Source organism: Lactuca serriola, chromosome 4, assembly GCF_051521515.1.
Source record: "Lactuca serriola cultivar US96UC23 chromosome 4, Lser_US96UC23_V15, whole genome shotgun sequence".
Taxonomy (NCBI): domain Eukaryota; kingdom Viridiplantae; phylum Streptophyta; class Magnoliopsida; order Asterales; family Asteraceae; genus Lactuca; species Lactuca serriola.
In genome coordinates this window covers 6837684-6852089 of record NC_136411.1, presented here as the reverse complement: position 1 = coordinate 6852089, position 14406 = coordinate 6837684, and positions in this window count along the sequence as shown.

Genomic DNA, 14406 nt, shown 5'->3' with positions numbered 1-14406 from the left:
CATGGCACCATGCAATTGGATAGACTAAATGAGAGTAATAACACTTGGAGATTATTAATATATTATAAGTTCTAATATATTAATAATATTATTTGATTAGTTTGATCAAGAATTAATTTAGAATTAATTAAGTGATCAAAGGATAACTAATTAAATATATGGGTTGATTATGTAAATCATTCATATCTTGTATAGTGGGCTAAGAGGCTCCATGGATTATCAAGTTGGGTTCCACCCATAGGATGCTCCATGGATGCTCCATTGGGAGTTACAAACCCATGGGTCATGGAAATGAAGAGTCATGACACATTAGGGTTTACATGGTGTAACCCTAGATGTGTCAACATTATATAAGAGTCCCATTCTCCACCAAAATCGGCTACACATAAGAAACTAGAGGGCTTGGCCGATTTTAAGAAGTGTGTATTCTCTCAAAAGTCTTTCCAAGAGCATTTGGTGTTGTGTGAAGCATTTGAGGCATCACACTTGGGGTGCTAGGCTCACAAGGTTTCAAGGAACATAAGCAAGAACAAGGTAAGTTATTCTATCTTTCATTCAAGTTAAAATTGTTCCCCATGTATGCTAGATAGGAATATAACCTTGGAAATTCAACTTTGCATGATAATTAGACAAACATAGATCCAAGGTTATTAGGGTTGCATGTACACTTAAGAAGTGTTAGAATGCTCAAAACCCATTAGTGGTATCAGAGCCTAGGCTTGTTTGTTTGTTATTTGTGCTAAAAAGTTGAAGAAAGTCGAAAAACTTGCTGTCTGACTGTTGGACTCGTCGAGTCCCTGGGGGGACTCGTCGAGTTCACTTGTATCTTCAACCTACTCGTCGAGTAGGTTAATGCACTCGGCGAGTAGGGTCGACAGAGTGCAGATTTTCGACTTTAGTTGCTGGAAATGGATTAGAAACATTACCCTAAACTGTTTTGGTACTTGAAAACTTTTTTTTAGATGGTGCAATGTCTTGCTAATTCATTTACAACAACTAGTTATCAAAATTACAAAGTTTTAAGTGTAGTTTTGATTCATGAAAGTGCTTATGTTCATGTTCTTGATCTTATGATGTTTAGATGATCATAGGAATTATTTGTAACCTATGTGGTAGTTTAATTCTTGATCATAATGTGTTTTAATGGTATCCATAACTTGTCCTCAAGTTATGGAAAACCAAAAGTCACTTGAGTTAAAAACCATTAAAAGAACACAAGAGTTAGAAAAATGAAGAGTCTTCATTTTATTACTCTATTAAACTCATAAGTTACAAGAAATGAAGGGTTTTGAAAGTTTAAAAAACTTGCCCTCAAGTTTTGGAACAAGTAAAGTCAAGTTAAAACTTTAGTTCCAACCCTTAGAATTTTAAAAGTTAAAATTCAACCCTTATACTTATATTATTATGATTTAATAATTATATATATATATATATATATATATATATATATATATATGTATAAGAACAAAGTCGTCTTACCGCTAGTACGCCTCATTCACGAAACCGGTCTATAAGGTGGGTATAAGGTTGTTGCCTATAAAATGGCAACTTAATGGGTGTCCACTCTCACCCACCGCTTGCTTGACCGGTGGAGGGTCGTTAGCCGAACGGGTAAGACAAGGACTTATAAATTCTCATTACAAGTATGATGAATATTATAAAGTAACTAAATGTTTTATTAAATTCTCAATCTTAGTTACTTTAGGAAAAATGTGAATAAGGTGCTAATCCATGAAATTACACTTTACACTTTGTGTAAGTCGTTGGTGGAGCGTGTGTGGTTAACCGGCACACTAACTTGGACTTAACAAGGTAGGTAAAGGGTGACTTAAGGTTTATTATAGTATCGGTGGAGTGTGTGTGGTTTACCGGCACATCGATTGAGTTATAAACTTTAAGGGTACCAAGTGATTCGCATGGTTACTTCACACCTCGTTTTGTGATTCTCGGTATCCCAGTCACAAAACTTGGAGGGAGCACTCGAGATTGAAACATGCCTTTGAAAAGTTCATTGAATCTCAAAGAATCTAGGAATTTCTATGAACCAATCAAAAACCTAATATTTAATATTTCGGTTTTCGTGGTGGAAATTGGTGAATCGTCATTCACCTACCTTTCAAATATGTTATAGCTTGGATTACCGCATACCTCTTCTAAGTTATAATATATTGTGATTGGATCCTAGCCTTAATATTACATTTGGGTGTTTTATTAAGGACTCTCTTAACATCTAAACTAATCTTGTCCTCTTCCTTCAGATGTCTTCAAACAATTCTGCTTCTGGCTCTAATCCTAATGGCTCCTTTACCCTTATGAACTTGTGTGGGAAAGTCACTTTTGATGGATCCAACTTCAATGAGTGGATCAGAAACATCAGGATGATTACCCGCTACGAGGACAAAGAATATGTCCTTGACAAGGAGCTTAAGGAGATTGATGAGACCACTGCAACTCCTCAAGAGATCGCTGACTTCCAGGCACATGAAAGGGATGCTATGAAAGTGGCATGCATCATGATGGCCACGATGACAGCGGAACTCCAAAAGTCTTATGAGGATTTCTACCCTTATGAAATGCACCAGGATTTGATGGAAAGATACCATCAAAGTGCACGACAAGAGAGGTATGAAATCATCTGCTCCATGATAACAGCCATGATGAAGGACGGGGAATCCGTCACGAGCCACATGCAGAAAATGCAAAGGTATGTGGATCGTTTGCTGAAGCTTAATGTGAACTTCCCTGAGGAGCTTGAGATAGATATCATTTTGCACTCCTTACCATCGTGCTATGATCAATTCCGCATGACATATCACATGAATAAGGAAGAGGTCACACTCAGCAAACTTCAGGGACTTCTCAAGACCACAGAAACAAGTCTTAAGGGGAAGTCGGTTGTTAACACTCCTACTCCAAACTCTACTCCGGTTTTGGCAATCGGGAAAAGTCAAGGGAAGAAGATAAAGAGCTCTTCTAAGGGTACCAAGTCTCGGACCCTTGATGGCTCTTCTTCAAGTGGAGCCAAGAAAGGTTTCGTCACTCCTTCTTCTGACCCAAAAGAGGCTGAATGCTTCTATTGCCATGAAAAATCACATTGGAAGCGGAACTGCCCAAAATACCAGCAAGATGTGAAGGATGGGAAAGTTAAACCCAACCATGCAAGTATTTACACTATCATTTCTAATAACTCGCCCCATTCTAAATCTTGGGTCCTTGATACCGGTTGTGGTATTTATATTTGTTGTGACTTGCAGGGACTAAGAAGAAGTGAGAATGTGGAGCAAGGAAGAATAAACTTAATCATGGGGAATAGGAAAGCTTTACCTGTCACCAAGATTGGAGTTTATACTTTATCGCTAAGTAGTGGGTTTAGTTTAGATTTGAATAAGTCTTGTTATTCGCCAGAAATGGCAAGAAATATTATTTCCTTTCATGCATTGTATAAACAAGGTTTCACCTTTTCATTTGATAATGAAGTTGGTTCGATTAATGCTTTCTTTAATAATGTTCTTTATTTCAAAGCATTACCTTGTGATGGCGTGTATGAAACAATATCTGTGGTTGATAACTTAGGAAATAATGTATTGTGTATTGATTCTGTTAATAATAATAACTTGGATAAAGCATCATTATGGCATTGTCGTCTTGGACATATAAGCAAGAAACGCATAGGCCAACTCCAAAAGGATGGAGTCTTGGAGTCATTTGACCTAAAATCAGATGATAGTTGCAAATCATGCTTACTTGTAAAAATAACAAAGTCACCCTTCACAGGCTCGTGTGAAAGGGGTGAAGGTTTGTTGGACCTTGTACACACGGATGTGTGTGGACCATTCAAACATGCCACAAGGGATGCTAATCGTTATTATTTGACTTTTACTGATGATTACAGTAGATATGGATATGTCTACTTGATCAAGCATAAGTCAGAGACTTTCGAAAGGTTTAAGGAATTTAAACAGGAAGTCGAAAATCAATTGGGCAGGAACATTAAGATACTTCGATCCGATCGTGGTGGTGAGTATCTTAGTTCAGAGTTCCTTGACTATTTAAGGGAATGTGGGATAGTCTCACAATTGACACCTCCCAGGACACCACAATTGAATGGTGTGGCTGAGAGGCGAAATCGAACCTTGTTGGATATGGTTCGTTCCATGATGAGTCGAGCTTCGCTACCAATCTCATTCTGGGGGTATGCCTTAGAGACTGCCGCCCATATCCTTAATCTAGTCCCTACAAAGAAAGTTGCCAAAACTCCTCACGAGATGTGGACTGGTAAAGTACCTAAACTAGACCACATCAAGATTTGGGGTTGCGAGGCTTTCGTGACACGCGAGACTCATGATAAGCTCGAACCCCGAAGCGAGAGGTGTATTTTCATCGGCTACCCACAGCAATCCTTTGGTTACCTCTTCTACAGACCTAGTGAAAATGTGGTCTTTGTAGCTAGGAGGGCTTTCTTTAGAGAGAGAGAGAGTTCATAAGCCAAGGAAACAGTGGGAGGCAGGTTGATCTTGAAGAAATTCAAGAGTCAAGCGGTGAAGGAACTTCAAACTCTAGCACTCAACTTGAGGAGGAAACTTCTGTTGAGCCAATTGACAAGTCTGTACCTCTGAGGCATTCCACAAGGGTTAGGAATGCTCCTGAGCATTACTATGGATTCCATATTACTGCATAAGGAGATATACTTATCAGTTATGAGACACTGATAGGTCTGGATGAAACTAACAGTTACGCGGAAGCCATGGCAGGCCCTGAGTCAGCCAAGTGGAAAGAGGCAATGGACAGCGAAATACAGTCCATGTATGACAATCAAGTTTGGAACTTGGTTGAGAATGTACCAGGTCGTAAGACAGTAGGGTGCAAATGGGTCTTTAAGAAGAAGACCAACATGGATGGTAAAGTACACACTTATAAGGCTAGACTGGTTGCAAAGGGCTTCTCTCAAATTCCTGGAGTGGACTATGATGAGACCTTTTCTCCAGTAGCCAAGATTAAGTCTATCCGGGTTCTGTTGGCCATAGCTGCATTTCATGACTATGAAATATGGCAAATGGATGTCAAAATCGCTTTCCTTAATGGAAAGTTGGCTGAAGATGTTTACATGAGTCAGCCAGAGGGTTTTGTCAGCAACGAGTACCCTAATAGAGTGTGTAAGCTTGAGAAATCCATTTATGGATTGAAGCAAGCACCTCGCAGATGGAATCTTTGCTTTGATGAAAAGGTCAAGTAATTTGGCTTTTCTAGGAGTGAAGATGAGTCTTGTGTGTATGTCATGGCTAGTGGGAGTATAGTTAGTTTTTTGGTGGTTGTATGTGGATGACATACTACTCATAGGAAATGACATCCCAACTCTGCAGGAAGTTAAGTCCTAGCTTGGGAAGTGTTTCTCTATGAAGGACCTAGGAGAAGCTACCTATATTCTAGGGATAAGGATCTTGAGAGATCGGAGTAAAAGACTAATTGGACTTAGTCAGAGTACCTACTTGGATAAGGTGCTGAAGAGATTCAGCATACAGGACTCCAAGAAAGGAGAGTTACCCATCCAGAGTAACACCAGATTGAGTAAGACACAAAGCCCTAGCACTGAGGCTGAGATAGCAGAAATGAGTCGAATACCTTATGCTTCGGCAGTAGGATCGATCATGTATGCTATGACGTGTACTCGACCTGATGTAGCCTTTGCCCTGAGCATGGTTAGCAGGTATCAGGCAAACCATGGCAAGGCACACTGGACTGCGGTAAAGAATATCCTCAAGTACCTACGGAGGACTAAGGACTGGGTCCTTACCCTCGGTGGGAGTGATGACTTGAGAGTTGTAGGGTATAGTGATGCTAGCTTTCAGATTGATAGGGATAATTTCCGCTCTCAGTCGGGCTGGGTCTTTACCCTAAATGGAGGAGCAATTTCTTGGAAGAGTTCCAAGCAAGAGACAGTGGCTGATTCAACTTGTGAATCATAGTATATTGCAGCTAGCGAGGCGGCAAAGGAGGAGATATGGATAAAGAACTTCATTGGAGACCTTGGAGTTGTACCAGCTATTAAAGAGCCAACGGAAATTTTCTGTGATAGTTAAAGTGCTGTTGCCTTAGCCAAGGAACCAACGGATCACGGGAGATCCAGACACATTGACAGAAAATACCATTTTATCAGACATCGAATAGAAGAAGGACTCCTCGTGGCAAAGAGGGTATCATCGGATGAGAACCCAGCAGATCCCCTCACGAAGGAACTGACTTGGGTTAAGCATCTCCAGCATGCTCGGAGGATAGGGCTGAAGGATGATATTAGATTTAGTAGTTAGATAACCCAGAAATTTGTAAAGTGTAATTGACATTAGATGATGAATAAAAGGTGTTTTATTTATGAGTAAAGTGTTGCTATCTCTTGTCGATCATTTACTATATTTCTTTTGCATGTTTTGACTTCCAGAATAATTTTGTTTGGTATAACATATTATTCAAACCTCCACAGTCGGTCATATGTCGGAAGTAGCTATAAATCAAGACTGTCATGATTGGTTGCAGAGGTCTAAGGTGTTGGACAAGGCTACAACAATCATGAGTGCTCATAAGTTCTGAGCATTGGACTCAACCCACGCTCACTGGAATCACTTCATGGAATTCTATCTCGAGTGATCGTGAGACGGTAATATCATATAAGTCTTCAAACCTAGATATATGATTTGTTACTTACAAGTTGGTTATGCATTGATTGTACGAAAACGCATTGGTAACTCGATGTTATAAAACGTGCTTTTGTGTGTAATTCAATGAGTGGTAGAACAAACATATGAGTCGAAGTTTATCTGTTCCTTCTTGGATTAGAAGCTGATATCTGGGCCCCTCGATGATTTTTTTTTGACCTATGTACCGGGCCCGGTCAGAACTAAGTTGATGTGTTCAATTAAGTTCTCTGTCAAATAAATCGGAAATCGAGAAACAAACTGCTGGACAATAAGTAAGACATTGTTCCATGTATTTGTCCGGCTGATATCTAGAACAGAGGATTATATGATCCCTTATCTTAAATGGCGTACCATCATCTTCTCAGTTCCGAGAGACCTTGAAAGAGCTACGATTGTCGGTCGGTTCCTGAAGTACTGGAGTTATAGTTATTAGACTTATCCAAGTGGGAGACTGTTGGATAAGGTGTCTAAGTCCATAACTATTTCGGGTCAGTACTTGACCCGACCCGGCATGGTCCATTTGGGTTGCATGGCACCATGAAATTGGATAGACTAAATGAAAGTAATAACACTTGGAGATTATTAATATATTATAAGTTCTAATATATTAATAATATTATTTGATTAGTTTGATCAAGAATTAATTTAGAATTAATTAAGTGATCAAAGGATAACTAATTAAATATATGGGTTGATTATGTAAATCATTCATATCTTGTATAGTGGGCTAAGAGGCTCCATGGATTATCAAGTTGGGTTCCACCCATAGGATGCTTCATGGATGCTCCATTGGGAGTTACAAACCCATGGGTCATGGAAATGAAGAGTCATGACACATTAGGGTTTACATGGTGTAACCTTAGATGTGTCAACACTATATAAGAGTCCCATTCTCCACCAAAATCGGCTACACATAAGAAACTAGAGGGCTTGGCCGATTTTAAGAAGTGTGTATTCTCTCAAAAGTCTTTCCAAGAGCATTTGGTGTTGTGTGAAGCATTTGAGGCATCACACTTGGGGTGCTAGGCTCACAAGGTTTCAAGGAACATAAGCAAGAACAAGGTAAGTTATTCTATCTTTCATTCAAGTTAAAATTGTTCCCCATGTATGCTAGATAGGAATATAACCTTGGAAATTCAACTTTGCATGATAATTAGACAAACATAGATCCAAGGTTATTAGGGTTGCATGTACACTTAGGAAGTGTTAGAATGCTCAAACCCCATCACCTTCTCCACAAATCGATGCAGCAACTCTGAACGCTGCAGTGGCCGCGGATGTGGCAACAGCCATGGCTCAATATCACCCCATCAGTATAGGTGGAGGTGAAATGCCTATTGATTCTACTCAAGGTGAAGTCCCTGTGCACCACGGAGAGTTCTCCTACAAGGACTTCACCAGATGCCAACCATTGTCCTTTAAAGGGACTGAAGGAGTCATTGCCCGCATGCAATGGTTCGAGAAAATAGAGTCGATCTTCGCAATCTGTTTATGCCCAGAAGGAAGCAAAGTGAAGTTTGCTGCCTGCACCTTCTCTGGCAAGGCCCTAACATGGTGGAACAGTCATGTTAAGTCACTGACCCTATCGGTGGCAAACTCAATAGGTTGGGAAAACCTAAAAGAGTTAATGCGGGAGGAATATTGCCCGTTAGGCGAGATTCAAAAACTAGAACAAGAGCTGTGGGATATCACTATGGTCGGCTCCGACATAGTGACCTACATTGACCGGTTCAATGAGCTAGCAGCTCTATACCCCGAGATGATTACCTCAGAGATCAAGAAGATAGAAAGATACATTTGGGGTCTGACTGCTCAGACCCAAGGAAATGTGTTGTCTACTAACCCAACCACGTTCGATAGTGCTAAACGCCTGGCTCAGCGACTCATCGACCATGGAGTCTGCCATGGTGTAAAAGTCCCTATTCCCGAGCCATCAAGGGAAGAGGAATATAATCAGAAGTCAGGGAACAAGAGAAAGAAGAAGCGAACAACACAAGACACCCCACAAGAACAATGAGCGAGTACTATGTACGCCGCTACGACACCTACTGCTTCAACAACTGCCAGTCGATATGCGGGAAACCTTCCGCAGTGTGGAAAATGCAACTTTCACCACACTGGAGTGTGCTGGGAAATGCAGTGTCTAAACTGCCACAGAAAGGGACACACAGTCCGTTACTGCAGGGCACCAGCTCAACCTATCTCCCATGTCCCCGGAGTTGAAGAAAACCAAGCCCGCTATGGTTGTGGGGAGTCTGGACACAATCAGAGGAACTGCCCGATAATCAGGAACTCAGGCGCGGATGGACGCATTCTGATGATCACCGCAGGAGAATCTACCCCGGAGTCGTCGACGAGTAGTGGTACGTTTTCAAAATGGTAATTACTTTTAAAATTAATTTATATTCATATAAGATTAAAATTTGGGGATAACACTTAAAAGTAACCATAACAACTCACATGTTAAAATAGGTCACAATATTCTAGAGAACTAAAAGATCCCACAGAGAAGCTATTATGGCTCACCATATACGTCAGGGTTGTGCACAACTAAGGTGTTGCAGACTAAGAGTGAGTGACACCGCTTAGGCCCCCTTTCCTTAATTGGTTGAGGATTTGAGGCAGAAATACTCAGTCGACTGCCTGGTTCATCCTAAATATTCATAACGTATATATGACGGGTGATAGTAGTGGTACCAGGGAGGATTATGGTATAAAGTATCCCCACCAGTTGGTAGAACACTTTTGTTCGTATGTATGCGCACATAGCGTTATGATACGTAGGAGTGTTAACTTCAATTAGAAAATAGGAAACACGAGAACAGTTACGAGGAGTACATTGTTGAACATACTAGGAGTACAGTATCGAGCATACCATGGATACATCGTCGTTTATCAGACGTTTCTTTCATTTGACCAAAACTTTGTTCAGTATAGAGTCTGTGGTTTTCATTCGTCATGAGTTGGTGTGGTCCTCACCATACTGAGTTCATATGTTTCTATCGCCTCGATCGGCAAGTTCTCAAAACTTTCGTCCTTCATATCGAAAGTCCGACCTAAACCTCAGTTTTATCTTTCGTATTCTAAACCCCGCAGTACTCGTGCGAAGAGTACTTTGTTCTCCGAAGCCTTATCGTCAGATGTCCGCAGACCGTCACGAAATACCACTCGTCCAGCAGACCAAGTTAGAGCACAGAGGCTATGGACGAATACAGCCCACCTATTACTATATGGTGTATACGCGAGGGTGGTATATGATTATGATTACGCAGACTTAGTATGTGTGTTTCCGCCCTTTCTCCTGTTCCTCGTTGGGTTGTGGACCTGGGGCAGAGTCACACATCCGAACGTCTTACTAACCCTAATTATATACGAATTGTATACACGAGGTAATGATAGATGGACCAGGTATGAATCTTATCATGAATGGAAGGGCAAGGTTGCCAAGTCTACGAATGAGTATTCTGCCAATAAGAAGAGAGCAACCCCAGTAGTAATGCTAAGAAAGCTAATTTCGGGACGAAATTCATTCTAACGGGGGGGTGATGTGACAACCCAAAAATTTCTATTCTGTATAACCATCCATTTCAACAGAAGTCGAAACTGTGTCTGCTAACTTTCAAGCTTTTTGAAATAAGTTTGAGTGTTTTAAAGTTAGTGCTTCAGAAGTTAACTGAGGAGAGAGGATGCCCTAGTGTTTATTCTGCATCAATTAGGTTCCAAAAACTCAAAGATTTTGAGTTTACGTCCCAAATGGTATTTGGACCGTAAACCCTAATGACTATATAAGTAAGACTTAGATATTTTAGCCATTTTTCACAAGTTCAAGATCCAAACCCATTTCTCTCTCAAGTATCATCCAAGGTTTCTTCAAGATCTTCAACTTGTAAGTATTTCTAAGCCCTATTAAGTTGATATCTACCCTAATCTAGTGATCTAACACACTTCTATCCGTAAAATCATTCCAACAGTGTAGATCTTCAAGTTTCACCAAGAACACACACTAGTGTTCATGGACTTTTAGCACCTTTGCAAGCTTCTACCTTGTAAGTACTTCTATCCTAGAGTATTATAAGCCTTCTTACACTTCTAAACATCAAGAAAACACCCAAGAAAGACAAGATCAAAGGTGTTTACGGTCCAAGATGTTCTTGGACCGTAAACCCTAAAAGGGTTGCCAAAGTGTCCATATTCTCTTGCCAAGCCTTGGAAACTAGCCTAGAACCTTACCTTGATGTGCTAAGTACTTCAAAACATCATATGACCGTAAACCATTTGGGTTTACGACCGTAAACCCAAAGGCAAATGGTCCAAAAACCGTAAACCCCATAAAGGGGTGATATGTTGCCCTAATCATTTCCTAAGGCTTAAACATGAAGTAGGAATGCTTAGAATGACTTGTAAGACTTCAAATCACAAAATGGTCAAAGTACCATGAGTTTACGGCCATAAACTCATGGGTTTACGACCGTAAACTCAAGTGGAGTTGGTTACAAAACCGTAAACACCCTTAGATGCCATTTCACTTCCCTTTGATGAATCACATGTGATTCCAAAACTTAATCAAAGTGTTTCCTAGTCCCGAAAGATGTTTCCTTTCACATAGTTGTTTATAAACACTATATTCATGTCAATATGTGTCCCTATATGTCATTTAGGACTTGTTGTGTCTCGGGAGTTCATTTGTGGAACTTCTCATCCTTACATGCATATCCGATTGAATCACCCACATCAGGTGAGTTCATACCCCATAATGAATATTTTAACTGTTTAAGGGGGGATACAAGTTGAACACAATGATAATTGTGTAAATTTTTGTTGTTAAACATCTTTCAAAATGTTACTTATGTTATTTATAAGTTGTCAAAACATTTCAAAACTCTTTAAAGTTATGTTACTTTATAGTTACACAAAACTCCGTTTTTAAAGTATAAGCATAACTTAGTAGATAAATGAGTCTTTTCAGTAACAGTCCAAGTAGAACATTAGTAAACTATAATAGGTATAGTTTAGGAGAATGATATTCGTTACTTCTAGTACAATGAAGCACACAAAGAGTCAGTTCATGCAAGAATCAAACAATCAGTGAAGAGAATCAAACAATACCATACAGAACAAACAAGTTAGATTGCTATAGCATGAGAACACACAAACAAGATCTAATTATACCAATGAATCACTAACTCATTGTTTTAAACAAAAGGTGATAGTTATATTGGGTATACATGATCATATAACTTTAATGTGAATTACACGGCTTGCAAGAATTTGCAGGGGTCGCGTTTGGTTCCCTTAATCTCTTGACAGGGATAGCGGTTAGTAGGGGTTCTAGCCTTCACATTATGACAACGATCATTACAACTAACTCCATGAGTAACAAGTGAATACACCAGGGTTATATATGACAACGATCTAACAACCAATGGGATGTGTTCTATCCGCCTTACTTTCTGTTCCTCGTTGGGTTGAGAACTTAGGGCAGATACACACAATCGATTGTTTGCTTACTCCGAGACTTATATAACTTGTACCCACTTAGTACCCATAGAAAGGCTTGTAGTGTCAATTTACTTGACTTTCATTCAAGTAGGAAATATAGGATTTTCTAGAGGAACAGGCGAACTTTTCAAAACAGAACTTACAGCTTACATCACTTTTACATATACATTTTCAACCACATTTTACAGCTTACTCACATCACTAAAATCTTATGAACTCACCAGCTTAATTGTTGATCAACTCTCTCAAATAACTTGTATTCTCAGGAGACTATTAGACAGGTGCTCGTGCTGGGAAATCAGAAGATGGAGCATTATGGCTTCAAGTCTTGTTTTGTTATTTGTTTATGAATTCTATGTTTTGTGAACACACACATTGTAAAAACTTTCTTTTCTAAATGAAATGGTTGTTCATTACTTGCTTACCATATACATATCTCATGATACTAAACACGACGTCCTCCACCCCTGAACGTTTCCGCCGTTCCGGTTTTGGGGTGTGACATGGGGGCACTGAGATAGTGCTCAAGATGATAGAGCAGATCCAACAGGTCAGACAGAGGTTACTGAAGGCCGTCTTCAGAAGAGTTACGCCAACCGGCGCCGTTCAAATCTAGAGTTTCAGATCGGAGATTTTGTCCTCCTGAAGGTATCCCCATGGAAAGGGGTGATCCAATTCAGGAAACGGGGCAAGCTGGGCCCTAGATACATTGGTCCTTTCATAGTGATCGCCCAAGTGGGTAAGGTAGCTTATCGGTTGGAGCTACTTGCAGAGTTAAGCCAGATTTATAACACCTTCCACATGTCCCAGCTAAGGAAGTGTGTAGCTGATGAGACGGCAGTGGTCCCTTTATTGGACATTCAGGTAGATGCGAGCTTGAACTACATTAAGAGGCTGATAGTGATCTTGGATACGAAGGTGAAGGTATTGAGGAATAAAGAGGTGTCCTTGGTTCAGGCTCAGTGGCAACATCAGAAGGGATCCGAGTGTACTTGGGAGTCGGAGTTCGAGATGCGGGAGCAGTACCCAGAGTTGCTTCTAGAGGATGACTTCGAGGGCAAAGTATGATTCTAGTAAGGCATAATTATAATATCCCGACTCCTATGTATACTATTTAATTATTTTACACTCATAATGTCAGAGCAACTCGACGAGTTGGATGCCCCAACTTGCTGAGTAGAGGAGTTAATGACCGCGTGATTTCTAGAGTCTACTCGACGAGTAGGAGCTGAGTAAGAAAACCCTAATTTTTAGGGTTTGTGTCCTATTTAAAGGACCTTAAGCCTTCATTTCTGCCACCCTTGTCACCCTGATACCCTGTGAGAAACCTTAACCGTGTGTATTTGCTTGTGTGTGTGTGTGAGAGAGAGAGAGAGAGAGAGAAGCTAACTTTGGGTGTTCTAGTGCATATTTGGAAGAGGATTGAAGAGCATCAAGCCTTGGAACGAGAAGAGGCTTTTGGATCATGTGTTTTTTTGTGCTAGCTTCAGTTTGGAGGTAAAAAGCTACCACCTTGAGCATTTCTTTTGATAGATCTCCTTCTATGGAGTTTTAGGGCTTTTCCCCCTTATCTTGTGGTTCTTGAGTTGTTGGAGCTTGTAATGGAGTTGTGACTCCAGATTTGGAAAAAAGGAGGTCCCATGAGCCCAAAGATCCAAGCTTTACCAAGCTTTGGGCAAGTCTCCATGCATGAAACCCTTTATGGAGCTTCTTTCGGCATTTTGAGCCCTAGATTCCATGCATGAACGTAAAGCTTGAAGCTTTACGTGATAAGTGTGCCTTAGAAGGTTAGATCCAGAGTATGAGAGATCATTTCCACCTAAAAACGTCTGAATGAGAAAATGGACTGAATGGACTCAACGAGTCAGTGAGCTAACTCGATGAATTGGTTAGGGTTTTCTCCGATGAGTCTGGACATGTTGTAACTCGCCCAGTTGATGAGACAACTCGACGAGTTGAATTGGATTTTCCCGATACTTCTGAGAAAAACAGAAGAACTCGATGAGTCGTGTGGATGCACTCGACGAGTTTAGTCAACATGGATTGTTGACTTGAGCATTGACTTTCGTTGACTTTTAGGGTTTGGTCAACTGTGGACTTTAGACATCGTGGAGGGGTAAAATGGTCTCTTCATCAAATTTCACATTCAACTTTAGCAGGCGATCGACATATCTCTGCATCTTTTTGCAGATGAGCGGTAAGGTACTCTCCATTACCC